Source organism: Heptranchias perlo, chromosome 3 (assembly GCF_035084215.1).
Source record: "Heptranchias perlo isolate sHepPer1 chromosome 3, sHepPer1.hap1, whole genome shotgun sequence".
Taxonomy (NCBI): domain Eukaryota; kingdom Metazoa; phylum Chordata; class Chondrichthyes; order Hexanchiformes; family Hexanchidae; genus Heptranchias; species Heptranchias perlo.
The window spans coordinates 27334323-27352414 of NC_090327.1; positions in this window are offsets into that span (position 1 = coordinate 27334323).

Sequence of the window (18092 nt, forward strand, 5' to 3'; positions counted from 1 at the left end):
CCAAAGTAGTGGATTCTGTAGCTTCCCCCCCCTTCCACAGGACCAAAGTTGTTTACGTCCCAGGGAAACCTGACGCACAACCTCTCTTTTTTTGTCCACTCTGTTCTTTCTGAGCCAACAGAAAATGCCCAAATGTAAACTTTACCACCAACAGGGAATTCAGGTGTCTCTTTAAGAAGTTGCATGAGCACAATACTGCTCCTGCCCAGGAAATCCCATGCTCTGACTGCCGGTGTGTGAAGTAATAAATCATGCTGGGAGTGCATCAGCTCCATTTAGTGAAGGGGCAGCGGAAAGCACAGGGAAGTCCCCTTTTTGCGCTGGTAGCAAGAACGTGCTGGCAAAATGTTCTAGCAGTGCTCCTATGGCAGGAGCAGAATTTCAACCACTTTGATGCCAGGCAATTGATACTAGCTCAATTGCTAAATTTAAATCTGAGATAGATAGCTTTTTGGCAACCAAAGATATTAAGGGATATGGGCCAAAGGCAGGTATATGGAGTTAGATCACAGATCAGCCATTATCTTATCAAATGGCGGAGCAGGCACGAGGGACTGATTGGCCTACTCCTGTTCCTATGTTCCTATGACTGGAGGATCACAAGCACAGGACTTGAAACATTTGTCAAGAGCCATGGTTGAAGGGCTGGCAAACCACAAGTGCCACCAAATCCCCCCACCCTCGCACCCTCCCTGAGCTATATTATGAGTACTACTATGGTAAAGGATGGTGAGGGGGAAGCAAGCACACAGCTCTAGAACTGCTTCCACCTTCACCCTTCTCTCATTTATTTCTCCTTTTCTGGTTTCTACTTTGGAATGTGGTCAGTAGGATTGGTATCTTCAAATCTGTGTTCTCTTAATTGTAGTAATGTGGAACTGAAGCAAGATGATGTTAAAACAATGCCCTTTCCCTGATGCACCATTCATAGAATCATCAAATGGTTACAGCACAGAAGGATGCCACTCAGCCTGTCGAGTCCATGCCGGCTCTCTGTAAGAGCAATCCAGTTAGTGCCACTCCTCTGCCCTATCCCTGTAGCCCTGCAAATTTTGTCCCTTCAAGTACTTATCCAATTCCCTTTTGAAAGCCGCAATTGAATCTGCTCCACCACCCACTCTGGCAGTGCATTGCAGATCACAACCACTCATAGAATCATAGAAAGGTTACAGCACGGAAGGAGGCCATTCAGCCCATCGAGTTCGCACTGGCTTTATGCAAGAACAATCCAGCTAGCCCCAATCCCCCGCCCTTTCCCCGTAGCCCTGCAAATTTTTTACTTTCAAGTACTTATCCAGTTCCCTTTTGAAGGCCATGATTGAATCTACCTCCACCACCCCCTCGGGCAGTCCATTCCAGATCCTAACCACTCACTGTGTAAAAAAGTTTTTCACCTTTGGTTCTCTTGCCAATCACCTTAAATCTATGTCCTCTGGTTCTTGACCCTTCTGCCAATGGGAACAGTTTCTCTCTATCTACTCTGTCCAGACCCGTCATGATTTTGAATACCTCTATCAAATCTCCTCACAACCGTCTCTGTTCCAAGGAGAACAACCCCAGCTTCTCCAGTCTATCCATGTAACTAAAGTCCCTCATCCCTGAAATCATTCTAATAAATCTCTTCTGCACCCTCTCTAAGGCCTTCACATCTTTTCTGAAGTGCGGTGCCCAGAACTGGACACAATACTCCAGTTGTGGCCAAACCAGTGTTTTATAAAGATTCATCATGACTTCCATACTTTTGTACTCTATGCCTTTATTTATAAAGCCCAGGATCCCGTATGGCTTCTTAACCACTTTCTCAACCTGCCCTGCCACCTTTAACGATTTGTGCACATACACCCACAGATTTCTCTGTTCCTGCACTCCTTTTAGAATTGTACCCTTTAGCTTATATTGCTTCTCCTTGTTCTTCCTACCGAAATGTATCACTTCACACTTTTCTGCATTGAATTTCATCTGCCATATGTCCTCCCATTCCACCAGCCTGTCTATATCCTCTTGAAGTCTATCACTATCCTCCTCACTGTTCCCTACACTTCCACGTTTTGTGTCATCTGCAAATTTGGAAATTGTGCCCTGTACACCCAAGTCCAAGTCATTAATATATATCAAAAAATGCAATGGTCCTAGTAACGACCCCTGGGGAACACCACTGTACACCCCCCTCCAGTCTAAAAAACAACCGTTCACCACTACTCTCTGTTTCCTGTTACTTAGCCAATTTCGTATCCATGCTGCCACTGCCCCCTTCATTCCATGATCTTCAACTTTGATAACAAGCCTATTATGCAGCACTTTATCAAATGCCTTTTGAAAGTCCATATACACAACATCAACCACATTGTCCTCATCTACCCTCTCTGTTACTTCATCAAAAAACTCAACTGTATCAATTTTCCTTCTATATGGTACTACATCCAGCACCTAATAAACTATTCATATTATTGAGAGAAAGAAGAGTTTATAGGTAATACATGGACTGCATTCAATGACATTTATTAATATGGTTGAAATTGATTGGTTAGGACTTTCCATCTATCTCATTAACATTACATTGCACTACATCAGACAGGGTGAGTTTTTAGAAAGTTCTCCTGCTGTCTGCCAGGGTAAACTCAATCTGCAACACCTAATGCAGTTTGACTTTTGCAAATTGTTTAGCTCTCTTGGCTAAACTAATTTGTTAGGAGGTGAGATCTGCGCCCTGTCTTCTGGATTGGTTGCGAGTTTTTTTTCAGCCCATATATATAGTTCTCCTAATGTCCTGGCCAACATTGATCCCTTAGTCGACATCACTAAAATAGATTATCTGATCATTTACTTCCTTGCTGTTTGTGGAACCTTGTTGTGCGAAGAGTTCAAGAACTAGAGGAAATAGATTTAAGCTGATTGGCAGAAGGATTAGTGGGGACATGAGGAAAAGCCTTTTTACCCAGAGGGTGGTGGGTGTATGGAATTAGCTGCCCGAATTGTTGGTAGAGGCAGGGACCCTCAACTCTTTTAAAAAGTACCTGGACCTGCAGCTAAAGGGCTATGGACCAGGTGCTGGAAGGTAGGATTAGAATGGGCACCTGGTCGTTCTTCGAGCAGGCGCGGACACGATGGGCCGAATTGCCCCTTTCTGTGCTGTATCTTTTCTATGGTTCTATGGGTCTATGGTAAGTCGACAGCTGTGTTTCTCTACATTGACTACACTTCAAAAGTACTTAATTGGCTGTGACGTGGTTTGGATATTGTGAAAGGCACTATATAAATGCCTCTTTTTTTATATTTCAAAATATGCTTTATTTCATAAAATTTTAGGATACATACAGTTCAATTGAAAAGACACAATTTCATGCACTAAAGTTTGAACCACTACAATGCAGATCGTACACACTATGATCTAATTTTTACAATTCAAAACCCTGTATATATCTTCTAATACATTCTGTACAATACAGAGTGGGATGGCCTTACACGATGGCCTTTCCCCATAGAGCCTTTGCGTAGGCCGCACCTCGCTTCAGTGCATCCTGCAGCACATACTCCTGGACCTGGGAGTGTGCCAGTCGGCAACACTCGGTTGTGGACAGCTCATTAAGCTGGAAGACTAACAGGTTACTGGTGGACTAAAGGGCCTCCTTCACCAAGTTGATGGTCTTCCAGCAGCAGTTGATATCTGTCTCGGTGCGTGACCCTGAGGAACAACCCGTAGAGCAGAGCGGCTTCTGGGGATGACCCGGGACAGATACCAATGCATCTCTCACCACACCTTCTGCGTGAAGGGGCAGCCCATCAGGGGGTGGACGATGGTATCCTCCCCGTCTCAGCCTTGAGGGCAGCTCACAATGGCGCTGAGATTCCGTGCTTGTTGGAAGGACCGCACTGGGAGGGCCCTTCTCACCACCATCCAGGCTACATCCTGGTGCCTGTTTGTCAGTTCTGGGGACAAGACGTTGTGCCAAATGGCATCGACCGTCCGGTTGGGGAACTGCCCGATCGGATCCGCCTTCCCCTTTCCCTGCAGGACTCTCAGAACGATCCATGCCAACCACGGTCTGACGGCCTTGTGGTCAAAGAGATTCCTCCTCAGGAACTTCTCCACCTGGGACAGGTGATGGGGGACTACCCAGTGGATGGGACATCCTGCGTCTGCTCGGTCAATGTGGCCAGACCCAGGCTTCTCAGTGTGGTGGATAGGTAGAAACTCAGCACGTAGTGAAACTTGGTGTTTGCATGCTGGGGCTCTACGCACATCCTGAGGCAGCCACACACAAAGGTGGCCATCAGAATCAGAGCAGCATTGGGGACGTTCTTCCCCCCCTTTGTCTCGGGGCTTGTACGTGGTGCCCCTGCAGACGCGTTCTATCTTGGACCTCCAGACAAAGTGGAAGATAGCGTGCGTGACTGTGACGGCGGATTGGCGGGGAATAGGCCAGACCTTAGCCATGTAGAGCAACACCTCGAGTACCTCACACCTTATCACCTGGTTCCTGCCGGTTATGGAGCGGGAGCGCCCCACCCACATACCAAGCTTCTGTTTGGCCTTGGTGACCCGCTCCTCCCAGTTCTTGGTGCAGGCCTGGGGCCCCCCAGACCAGATCCCCAGCACCTTCAGGTAGTCGGATCTGATGGTGAAGGGGACAAAGGATTGGGTCTCTTACCTGCCAAACAACATGGCCTCACTTTTACTTTGGTTCACCCTGGCCCCCGAGGCCAGCTCGAAATGGTCGCTGATGCCCATCAGTCTGTGGGCCGACTGCTGATCGGAGCAAAAGACGGTGACATCGTCCATTTATGGGGAAGCCTTAATCTGAGAGCCTCTGTTATCTGTGATCGTCACGCCCCTGATACCCGCGTCCTTCCTGATGGACCTGGCAAACGGCTCGATACAACATACGAACAAGACTCTGGAGAGAGGACAGCCCTGCCTGACTCCAGATCTGATCGGAAAGATCTTCGACTCCCACCCATTGATTAGGACTCGCTACGGATGTTCGCGTGGAGCAAAATGCCTCTAGATCAGACAACCATCCTTCTTTGACTGCTGATAATGGCCCATCTCATCTTCCTAGGCATTCTTTGATTTTTTAACCAGTCTTTTCAGTAGAACATAAAGATCATAGCCATCTGTTGTCAAGCCCAGATACGGGTCCACAGTAAAGAGACTGCAGGGTGTACTGGTAGCTTAGGCGCCCATGTTCTTTCTCCGTTTTACCATTATCACCTGGAGGTAGTTCAATTTGAGTTCAGATGTAAAAATTCCAATGTTTTTGTCAGTTCAGATCAGTGCTGTATCTAATGTAATCATTCACCATTAGATCATTCATAGATTCTTTATCCTGTTGTGGTTTGTTTTCCTTTCACTGGTGCAATGTTGTTCTATTTTGTTGTTAATCTTTTTACTTTGCTTTTCTTTTCTGCGAAACTGTAATATAGGGAGATTGGTTAACCAAAATAATGCCGTGCTTTTCATTGGCAAAGTCCTGCAAGTCTTGACTACTATATTATAGATGGAAAATTTCAAATTGAAAGAAAGTGTTGTGAGAAAAGTTTGATGTGGAGATGCCGGTGATGGACTGGGGTTGACAATTGTAACCAATTTTACAACACCAAGTTATAGTCCAGCAATTTTATTTGAAATTCACAAGCTTTCGGAGGCTTCCTCCTTCCTCAGGTGAATGTGGAAATGAAAGCTTGTGAATTTCAAATAAAATTGCTGGACTATAACTTGGTGAGAAAAGTAGACCTTTAGATACAGCCCCACTAGTCAGAGTGATCACTCCACATAAAGCTAGGAATTGTAATGATTATGGTACTGGACTAGCAACCCGACATGACAATTTGCGAAACTAAATTTAATCAAGAAGATAATTTATGGGCTAGCACCAGGAAATAAATGACTATGAAAGTTGTTGGATTGTTATAAAAACCCACTGGTTCAGTGGTAGCACGCTCACCTCTGAGTCAGAAGGTTGTGGTTCAACTTCCACCCCAGAGACTTCAACACAAAATTTAGACTAACATTTCAGAGTAGTACTGATGGAGTGTTGCACTGTCAAAGGTGCCATCTATCGGACGAGATGTTAAATCGAGGCCCCTTTCTCAGATGGATGTGATAGATCCCATGGCATTATTTTGAAGAAGAGCAGGGGCGTTCTCTCTGGTGTCCTGGCCAATATTTATCCCTCATCCAACATCAATAAAATATATTATCGGTTTATTATGACATTGCTGTTTGTAAGACTTTGCTGTGCGCGTATTGGCTGCCATGTTTTCTACATTACAAAAGTACTTGATTGGCTGTAAAGCACTTTGGGATGTTCTGAGGTCATGAAAGGGGGCTATATAAATACAAGTTCTTTCTTCTTTCTTTCACTGGTTCACTAATGTCCTTCAGATCCTCCCACTTTTACATGCTTAACTCTTAATACTCTCTCAAATGGTCTAGAAAGGACTCAGTTGTGAGAGAATCACTGTGAGAAAGAAAACCTACCAAAGCCTTCTCAGGGCAACTAAATGTGGCCTTGCCAGTGTTGACTACATCTCAAGAACAAATAGTAAAACAAATTACACAAATCAATTACTTCATTTACCACTGGAAGTAAACTAAAATATCTAAAGAGAAGCTATTGCTATGATTCAAATATCTTGACCCTTTACATATTACAATATATGCTGGTGACTGCAAATTAATGTATATCAGAGGCTGATGATGGCAAAAATGTAAAACAAAATCCAAAATGAGACAATGGCAGCCACATTTTTCACAGTCTGAGTTATTTATTGTCAAACATTTTATCGAAAAAAGAACATTTCCTAGAACAGTCACAGCACTACAATGACCAGGGAGGGAGAGAGGTATGGGGAAAGCTTTGATGAGAATGTTTGGCCTTGTCCCATCCTTCTCTTACATTCTAATACCTAAAGGAATTCCATATGCATGGACAGTGTTAGCCAAGAATGTGTGCAAGATTCATTGAACTGCACAAGATTATCAGAAAAGACTCAATCAACTTAAATGTCCCAAACATCTGGTAAGCTAACAGTACAGTTGCTCCTTCCATGCCACCTGACCATGCAGTTAAATTAGTTGGAAAACACTGTGCTTATATGTAATGCATTCAGAAAGCCAAAAATCATCCAATTAACAAACAAAAAGTCCTCTGGAATGGTTCATAGTTGCATTTCAGCCGGTTTGCAAATCTCTGAGAAAAGGATCTGCAGCTGTCTGTCTCCAGTTCCACTGCATTTGTACAAATAAATAAATAACAGTTATCTCAGCTGAGTTGTCTATGTCCAGCTTCATCCCATCTATTGCCTGTTGTTGAGTTATTTTCAGGACACAAGAGCCTCCCTCTCTTATTTAGCTATTGATTACCAGCTTTCTCCGCAGTCCTGCCAAATCTGCGGAGAAGTCATTTTGCCTATAAAATACACAGATAAAAAACAATGCACACAAATAATAAATGTAAACAACTTGACAGCTGTCACTGATCAGTGTACAGAATGTACCGAGACTAAAAAATTCTTGTAAATGACTCCGCCACTCATTTTTAGCAAGTACAAACAAATCTTGCAAATGAATTTCGCCTGGTTTGAATAATCCTTGCTTGTGCGTGCATCAGAAGTGAATGACAAAAACATAAAACTGATATGCCCCTCCCATCAAAGCAATAATAAAACCTGAATAGATGGTGTCTTATTTACAGAACAGAAGGTGAATTTGCATAGACTAACAGAGTCATGCACTATTTGGGGGTGGGGGGGGCGGATTTGAAATAAGTAAGCTTGTCATCTACACACAACCTTACTATGAAGTCAGTCTTGATGTGATTATATCTAAGTGACAGTCTCGGTTTTATTTATTTTTTCTTCCTGTTCTGGTTTTGAAAATATGTGTATTCTTCCCTCCACACATAACCTACCCTCTCCACGCTTCCTCATTATTCCCAGGGGTTCTGAGACTGTTTGCAGTCCTTGTTTAAATTAATAGATTATTTGGCATGAGCTACATCTTGTCTGGCAGTCATATGCTTTTGATTAACCACGCATAATGCAATGACAGCGTGTGGGTTAAAGCAATTTCATACCAATCACTATCCATTATCCAAATCATTATGACACATTGCAAGGTCTGACACATCTGCGGGTCCCACAAAGAGCACTCAGCCCTTCACTCATGGACCTGGGCACAAATCAGTGACAGTCCAGTAAAAGCCGATCCAAAAATATTAGCATAGTAATGGGTAACTGAACCAATTACAATCAAAAGCGATGTTGGGAAGCCATTTTGTCAGTAAACATGAGAGTGAATAAATGGTTTAGGATGGGAAGCAGAAATTTTCACTTTGTTTCTGAAACAGTTGAAAGCTAATTGGAAATTCTTTGCATCTTTGTTTAGTTTACATATAGATATTTAAAATGAACATTAATGTTAAACCACATGGCAAGGCTTCCCTTCCTCCTGTTTGAAATTAACAATTTTAGTCTAAGCTGGTTGATACCTGTTGGAGGCTATGATTGTCTTTCATTGCTATGTTGCACAGTATTTCACACAGGGAATAATCGCAAATGGTAAATTGCAAAGTTTTGTTAAATGATCGTCACTTGGTCAATTTTGTGTTGGTACTTTTTCATTTAAGTGTACAATTTTGAGGCATAGTGAGTAGGCACTGAGGTTGACCTACTTAGACTCTAGCTTCATACCATCTGAGCCTGAAAATTCTTGTTGGTGGCATTGACTGATAAACGCTTAATGTCTTCATTATGTTTTGGCACCTTTATTGACCATTTTTCCACAGAAAGATTTTGAAAAAAAGAGTTGCTTCTCATGTTGGATTTTAAAAGCCAACTGTTTCCTCACAAGTCTTAAACAAAAAGCCACTTAGGTGAAAGGTGCTTAATATACCAATGGGAGTTGATTTACCCATAGTCTGCAAACAATTCATTAGCTTGCGTCTAATCAATAAACACTTTACACCATTGTGTCGGAAGGTCTTTTTACCGTGAGAGATAAAACATAGAAACACAGACACAGTCAGGCAGTCAGGTTTTCGAAACAGAAAGCTGTTAGGCAGCCAGACCTAGAATAGGCTAAGATTAAAGGATTAGAATTGCTGGAAGGCAGTTAGAAATTCTCTGTTTACCTACATAGGCTCTAGCTTCATACTACCTGAGCCGAAAATTGAGCAGACTGTGGCACTTTCCTCTAGGAAAGAGAAGACTGAGGGATGACCTGACAGAGGTCTTTAAGATTATGAAAGGGTTTGAGAGGGTAAACATAGAGAAGGCGTTTCCACTTGCGGGGAAGACCAGAACTGGGGGCCATAAATATAAGATAGTCACTAATAAATACAATAGGGAATTCAGGAGAAACTTCTTTACCCAGAGAGTGATTAGAATGTGGAATTCACTACCACAAGGAACAGTTGAGGCGACTAGCATAGATGCATTTAAGGGAAGCTAGATAAACACATGAGATAAAGGAATAGAAGGATATGCTGATAGGGTTAGATGAGGTAGGGAGGGAGGAGGCATGTGTGGAGCATAAACACCGGCATGGACCTGTTGGGCCGAATGGCCTGTTTCTGCTGCTATAAATTGTATGTAATTCTGTTTTAACACCTGTTTCTTTTAAAAAGGTTAGCACCTCAGCTAAAATAATGGACAGAGGAATGTCGTACAAGGCTATTACAAATTTGGTCTGCTGTAGATAACTTAACGGGTTCAGTAGCATCAATATCACTTTTAAGCAGTTTGAGCATTCTATCTTAGGGTTCGTCTAACCCTATCAGCATATTGTTCTGTTCCTTTCTCCCTCATGTACTTATCTAGCTTCCCCTTAAATGCATCGATGCTATTCACCTCAACTATTCCATGTGGTAGCAAGCTCCACATTCTAACAACTGTCTGGGTAAAGAAATCGCTCCTGAATTCCCTATTGGATTTATTAGTGACTATCTTATATTTATGACCCCTAGTTTTGGTCTCCCCCACAAGTGGAAACATCTTCTCTACATCTACCCTATCAAGCCCTTTCATAATTTTAAAGACCTCTATTAGGTCACCCCTCAGCCTTCTCATTTCTAGGGAAAAGAGCCCCAGCCTGTTCAGTCTTTCCTGATAGTTATGACCTCTCAGTTCTGGTATCATCCTTGTAAATAGCAGGCCAAGGAATTGTAAACTAATGTGTTAAGTGTCTGTCCACTAATTTACCAACAGTAGTTCCTAGGCTGTGATGTTTTCCTCTTCCTCTCCAAATTAATGGTGAATCAAGTGCCGAAGGAGAAATAGCACTTCCTCCAGATCAAAAGAAAGTGTGGAGGTATCTATCCTGTTACATCTCCAGGGAGCTCAGGTAAAAGCATCTGACCAATTTGACTGCCAGGCAATGCACACAATAACTGGACTATCAGGGAATTCAGATGTGCAAAAACATTTTAAGTGCATTTAGGGTAAGGAAGGACTCAGATAAAGAAGCAACATTTTCACATAATTCATGTGGGCAAATTAACCTCCCAAAAGTCCATGATGGAAAGCTCCAAGATCACAAGACCTCCACTTGCTAACTTGGCCTGAGAACTGACAAAACCCATCGCAACTGAGGCAGATGGATCAGGCAGCCTTGGACCTGAAGCTGAACCCATCTGGCTGAGAATCCAGTGTTAAAATCACCAAGCTAATGAACTGCTAGAGTCAAAAGTGTTTGAAATAGTTGCCAATTTGATTGGTCTCAGTTCTCTGAAGCTGCAAAACGTCCCTGTTAACGTTTGCAGCATATTAAGGAGGGAGTCATCGAAAATCTGCATCATGATGTTATAATTTTATGCCAAGAAGCATCATGCTTATATAAATGTACAAAACATATTTTTTTAGCAATGTTATTTTCCTTTAAATTAAACTTCTTGGGGGTAATTTTGACTTTGGGCGATCGCGTAAAACGTGCGATATCGATTCAGCCGCCTGTTATACATCTCTCCCGATTTTCATTTCCGCAATGGCAATGAAAATCAGAAGTATAAAACAGGTGGCTGAATAGATAACACCCACGATCAACCAAAGTCAAAATTACCCCCCTTGCATTTTAGTTTCTTTCCAATTGATCAGACCAAACCTTTCCATTGCTAATTAGATGGTTGGATCTTAGCTGGCATGATACTTCAGTGTCTGCAGCCAAAGAATTGTGATATCTGCACACCTCACAGTTATCTAAAGTGCATAATGCAATTCACACCTAAATCAAAATGATAAATGGATATAAGGCAGGCAAATAATCTCAGAGCAGCCATTTTAGATTTAAGAGTGGAATCCATTTTAGATCCAGGTTACCAAAGCTTTTAAGCATGTATATATGTCTAGCAGGATAAAATTCCTGTATTTATCACACTATCCCTATGCTGATGTTCTTACACTAACAACTTTTATAAATATATTCTCATTTTTAAAGAGATAATTGACAAAATACTGGTATAAACATTGCAGACAATCAAATACACATTAAATTGTATCAATGGACTACATCGAAATCATTCAAGATTTTGTTCTTTATCAGAGATTATAAAATTATTCTTTAATGTGTCTCATTATTCATCGACATCACACTAGCAGCTTTTTAATAAACATATTCCTCATCTAAGAGCTCGTAAAATATTTTAATATTTTATTTAAACGCATTCCTTTGAAAATCTTCGGTCTGATGCTTCAGCCATTCAGCCTATCCCCAGCTTGTACAGAAAGAAACACATTAATGCTTCATTGTAATTCAGGTGTATCTTTAAAAATCCATTTGATGGAAAAAATAATGTGGAGGGGGCAGCGGGGTAAATGGCTTTTTGTTTTCATCAAGGTAAAGGGTGTCAGTGCTGAGAGATATTTTTAGTACCCACTGTTTGCTTCGTGCAGTCGCAGGTCAGCTGTAGTACAGGTCAGGTGCATAAAAGAAAATCACTTCACTTTGCATGTTTTAAGTTCAACCTTACTGCACCAATTTGGCATTTCCGTTTCCCACCAGCCATCCATCTAGTTTCTCGGAGTGAGACAAAGCACTTAATGCTACTTTATGAACCATTTAGTGCTATGAACTCAAGCCTCGGGAAGGGGGATGGGACTGCACAAAATAATGTTATGTTGGGTCTAGGCAGCTGTGAGGGAATGGAGCCGATGACGCACAGTCCAACTGACACAAAGTGAGTTCCAAGCATATGTAATTTACATAAGCTTGTACGCAGGTGCAGCGGGGACCAATTTCTCCCCCTGTGATTCATACTCCTGAATCTATATACCAGGGGTATCTAAACTAAGGCTGATGGGCCATATGTGACCCCTGAAACCTAGCAATCCAGCTTATGAAGCTTAGGCAACTCAGTAACTATTTGCACATAAATTTGTTACTTTCTGGTTTGTCCTTTTTATTTAGCTTAATGAGTCTAAAGTCTGTTGCCTCATTGATGGATAAATCTTTAAGCAGAAAACCAAGATTTGTCAGTATCAGCAACTTGAGTGACAAGGGATTCCAAAGCAACATTCATTTAAATTTTATGGGGCTGATTTTCTTGGCCCATCTATGCCAGTTCTCTGGCATTAGGGATAGGGTAGAGTTAGCTGTGGCTCAGTGGTAGCGCTTGCACCTCTGAGTCATAAGGCTGTGGATTCAAGTCCCATAATAGGGACTTGAGCACAAGACCTAGGCTAACACTTCAGTGCTGCACTGTTGGAGGTGTAATCTTTCGGATGAGATGTTAAACTGAGGCCTCATCTGCCCTCTCAGGTGGCTGTAAAAGACCCCATGGCACTATTTAAAAGAAAAGGGGAGTTCTCCCTGGTCTTCTGGTCGACAGTTATCCCTCAACCAACATCACCAAAAAACAGATTATCTGGTCGTGTATCTCACTGCTGTTTGTGGGACCTTGCTGTGTGCAAATTAGCTACCACATTTCCTACATTACAACAGTGACTGCACTTCAAAAGTACTTAATTGGCTGTAAAGCACTTTGGGACATCCTGAGAGGTTGTGAAAGGCGCTAGAAAAATCCAAGTTCTTTCTTTTCTTTCCATCAAGCCAAAATGACATTGTGAATTGATACTACTACAGGCCTTTAAGCCACAAGCCCTGCATCTGATATGATAGTCTTGCCCGTGCTTGCCCTAGACATGTCAATGAGCTGAATCCATAAAGACAGCCAGATTCAGAGGAATTTAGGTCTGGTTATCTGTAAAGAGTATAACGCCCAACTTACTCTGGAGTGAGGTGCTGGGGGAGGAAAAACGTCCCCTATTTGTTGCCCACAAGGCTCAATGATACGCACCTAAGCGTTTCACAAAGACAAAAATCTTGGATGCTCCTAACTATTGTGTCAGACAGCAGCCATCAGGGCAAAATCACATTGCAAATTGATGCTGCTACAGGCCCTTAAGCAGCACATGGCTTCCATGTGAAGCAAGTGCTGCTTCTGAGGTGGATGTCCCACCCATCTGCTATGTTATTGGTGAATTCATTTGCTTGGCATATCAGAATGACATAGCAAGCATATTAGCATTATAGGCCATGAGTTTCCTGTAAAGTGGCCTGCAAAATGTGTGCAGCGCAATCCAATTTCTAGGCCTCTATGCCTATGGAGTACTCTTTATTCACAATCTCTGATCCCTCCTCAGGAGAGCATCTAATTTTTTTTATCCATAACAGATATTGTGCTCACAGGCCTTTAATTTCTAGGACATTCTTTTTGCCCTTTTTTAAGGATAGTTTTTATGTTCCCTTCTCTCCAGTCCTTTTGTGCAACACCCAGTTTCAATGGCTCCCAAAAGATCTCACGATAATTTGAAAAACTGGCTATTTGCTTAAGTAGCCTGATGAAAGGGCACCTGAAATGTTAACTGTTTCTTTCTCCACAGATGCGGCCTGACTTGCTGAGTATCTCCAGCCTTTTCTGTTTTTATTTCAGATTTCCAGCATCTGCAGTATTTTGCTTTTGATCTATCATCATATAATTTGGCTTACAAGCTTAAACCTGGGATCTAATTGTATACTGACCCATTATTTGACCTGAAATTGGTTTTGTTTGAATTATTCAAATTTCCCATTCTACAGGGTTCAGTTGAAAATTAGCCTCAGTTGTTACTTATTTCTCACTATCCATTCACAAAACAATATTACATCCTTTAAACCTTTAGGGACCGAAACAATTGTGGTGGATTTTCTATTGTTAGCTATTTTGAAGCTGCAGCAGGCTTTGTGCCCACGCGTCCTGTGCTCGGCCTACTCTGCTGAAGCTTCGGGGATGGCCCTTATTTAATATTCGTGGTGAGCTCCCAGCCTCGATTTGGCTTTCTTGCCAACAGCTCGCTTAGTGGTGGTGAGTGAGGGTACTGGATTTCAGAAGGTGCTGCAACTCTTAAAGGGGCTGCAGCAACCATTTAAAGGCAAGCTTTATTTGTGGCAGCAAGAATGTTCCAGAGTCTGAATTATCTTCGAAGAATGGCAGGCAAGAAACCCATGCTCCGCACTCTGAAGTAGCTGCTTCAGCAAGTGATTGAAAGGAGGGTCGCCCTGTTTGACAATCCAAGTCTCCCTACCCAGAAGAATGGGGGTTTGACGGCACGGGAGCAGGTGGCACAGAGAGCAAATGCTGTGCCTAGTACTCAGAGGGCCTAGGTGAAAATGAGAAAGAGGTTTGGTCCATGTAATCTCCTGGATTGGTTTTGATCACCTGAGGGGGTCAGAGAGGAATTTTCCAGAGTATTTCTTCCCTTATTGGCTATGGGACTTTTTCTCTGTTTTTTTGCCTTTCCCAGGAGATTACACGGCTGCTGTCCATGGTGGCGGAGGTGGAGACGTGGGGGGTGGGGGGGGGGGGGGTGGGGGATGGAGGGGGGAGGATAGGAAGTTTCTCGTCATGATGCTCCGGCCACCATGAGTACGGGGCAGGCTTGATGGTCCAGCTGGTCTTTTCCTGCCAGTCATTTCCGTATGTTCGTATTTTCCAGCCTGAGAAAGTCCCCCAGGTTAATACTACCCACATTTCCCTCTTTCAATTAAATGGGCAAAGTATGCATGCTACATAGTGTTTCCTCTCAACTCATTATACCATAACTAAGGCTATATGCAAAGCAGTCAGGCGACTTCTCTTTCCTAGCATCGCATGTGTGCCCATAACACAGCAGGATGAACTTTCCAGCTGCACCTTAAAACTAGAAGTGTTGTTGCACTTACATCTATAAAGTTGTATTCAGAAAGCAAGCTTCCAGGAAGACCTGGTCACATCATACATTTTAATGATGGAAGATCACTCAGGCTGTAAATTGGGCCCACTGAATTCCACACCCAAGTTCCTGATATGTGCTCCATCAAATGAAACTCTGAGCCAAGACCGCTACATCATAACTCCTACGTAACTGTTGCCAACTAGCTCTGCGACTGTGAATCTGAGTAACTGCTGAAACTCCAGGAAAACTCTGGCAGTCCTAATCAGCATTTTGTTTTTCTTCAAAGGGGCTTACTCACCTCTGCAAAATTATTTGGGAAATATTATCACCCATCTTACAAACTTTCAACATTAACATTGTTGCATAAACTTAGCTTGTATTCCCTTGAGTGTAGCAGACTGAGAGGTGATCTGATTGAGGTGTTTAAAATGTTAAAAGGATTCGATAGGGTAGATACAGGGAAACTATTTCCTCTGGTGGGGGAATCAAGAACGAGGGGACATAATCTTAAAATTAGAGTTAGGCCATTTAGGAGTGAAATCAGGGAACACTTTTTCACACAAAGGGTAGTAGAAATTTGGAATTCTATCTCCCAAAAGACAATAGATGCTGGGACAATTGGAGCTTTCAAGACTGAGATTGATAGATTTTTGTTAGGTAAGGGCATCAAGAGATATGGAGCTAAAGAGGGTTGTGCCAGTCAAATCCAATGTCATCATGATGAAATTGAGCTCTCCTAGGCTATTACTTCCCCCAAAGTGGTGCTAATCTTCCTTTGATTTTTTTATAGGGTCTAAATTCGATAACCCCTGAATCCGGGCACAGGAGTTGTGGTGTGCGATTAACCCACGCCTGGTCGTTCTGATACAGGCAGCACATGAGATTCGTGCTGCCTGCTCATTTACCTGATTCCAGCACGAGCAGCCAGGCCTAGCTGTGTTATTCAGTGATTTCTCACCAGCAGGGGGGCCCGATATCGCATGAGTGTCTCGCACCTCTTCAAGGAAGCCTGCACTTCTTAAAGGCAGCCTGCACCTCTTATGTGCAAAATATAAGATACAGGTCAGCTGGGAGTCTGAATGGAGATCAGACACGCACATGTAAAACACAGATGCAGGTCCCATCCCTATGTTTACGAACTGTTGAGTTATGTTAAAACATTGAATAAAGGTTGCGCACTACTAAATCCCACATCTTCCTATCTGCATGCCAGACCTCACCAATCTGCCGATCTGAGTTTGTACCAAGCCTGCGAGAGTGTATGCACCAAGGTTCTCTGCAAGAGGCCTTGGTGCAAGAGGTGGACAGAAGGAGGGGCATCCTATATCCGCACGGGGGGGGGGGGGGGCGCAAGAGGCTCTCCAGGCATATGCTCAAGAGGCAATAGGGGACAATGTCAATGCCAGGCACATAGCACCATGAACATGGATGCAGTGCAGGAAGAAGTTCAATGCTTTGAGATGAGTGGTCAAGGTGAGTGAGGTCAACTGTCAAGTGGCATCTCCTACCAACTGTACCACGAGCCACATCCACTGCTCTATGCACTACACCTTCATCACCCACATACCAACAAACTCTTTCAATCAGTACTCAACTGTCCCAATCAGATGCTTCCTCTCACCCTTACACATTACCACTCTTGCAAGCCACCCACCCACAACTCAAAGGTCACCCACACTGGCAGTTATTCAACCATGACAGGCATATCACCCAAACATTCTGCAGGACACTCACCAACACACATTCTGCTTTCTTGTGGGAGAAAGTGGCGCATAACAGGAGGCAGAAAGTGGCAGTGGCATTGAGCCCCTCAAGCCTATTCCGCCATTCAATGAGATCACGGTTGATCTGTGACCTAACTCCATATACCCGCCTTAGCCCCATTTCCATTAATACTCTTGATTAACAAAAATCTATCAATCTCAGATTTAAAATTAACAATTGACTAGCATCAACTGCCGTTTGCAGAAGAGAGTTCCAAACTTCTACCACCCTTTGCGTGTAGAAGCATTTCGTAACTTCACTCCTGCAAGTCCTGGTTCTAAATTTTAGGGTACTTCCCTTAGTCCTAGTATTTAAGTATAGGAGACCTCCAAAAACAGGTACAAATGCATCAGCAACCAGAAGTAATAATCCAGCAACAAACCTGTAAATCATGCATGGTCCCTTTAAATAGCGCTGGTGTGGGGTCCTCCAGGTCGTTTACGACATGTTCAGCTGTTCGTGGTTCAGATGCTGGAGCGTTGCATGCCAAAATGGTATCTATCTCTTTAAATCCACATTGCACGCTGATCTAATGCATATTCTCCTTATTTTACCTGGTACTGGCGTTCGTTATCTGGCCATGCACAAACGCCTTTAGGAAGATGGCGTCCAGCGCATGTTCATGTGCACACGTTCTGGACGCCATTTTGGAACCTTAGGAGGCCATGGAGCAGCTTAAAAATGGTTGCTACGGCCCAATTTATAGCCCTATATATTTTGGTGCCTACTTTTTTTTTGTGTGTCAATGCATACATTCAAGGTGAGTGATGTCAATCCTGGAGAATTAGCATTTTTTTCACTTTTGACATCCAATGTTAACCTCAAACACTAAATACATCAAAGTCAAATATAATATAGGCAGAATAAAATTCCATGTATTCTGACTCAGCAGTAATATCCCTTCTCCAACTGCGTCCACATTACAACAGAAACTACAATTCAGAAGTACTTAATTGGCTGTAAAGTTCCTTGGGAGGTGCTGAGACAGTGAAAGATGCTATATAAAAGCACAGTTCTTTCTTTCTTCTATCTTTCTCAACCTCAAAAGAGTACTTACACACTAGTGTGTATTGAAATTCCATTTCTAGTTAGTATTGCACTTCTACTTCTCAGGCCAGTCACCTATATCGCTTCACTGA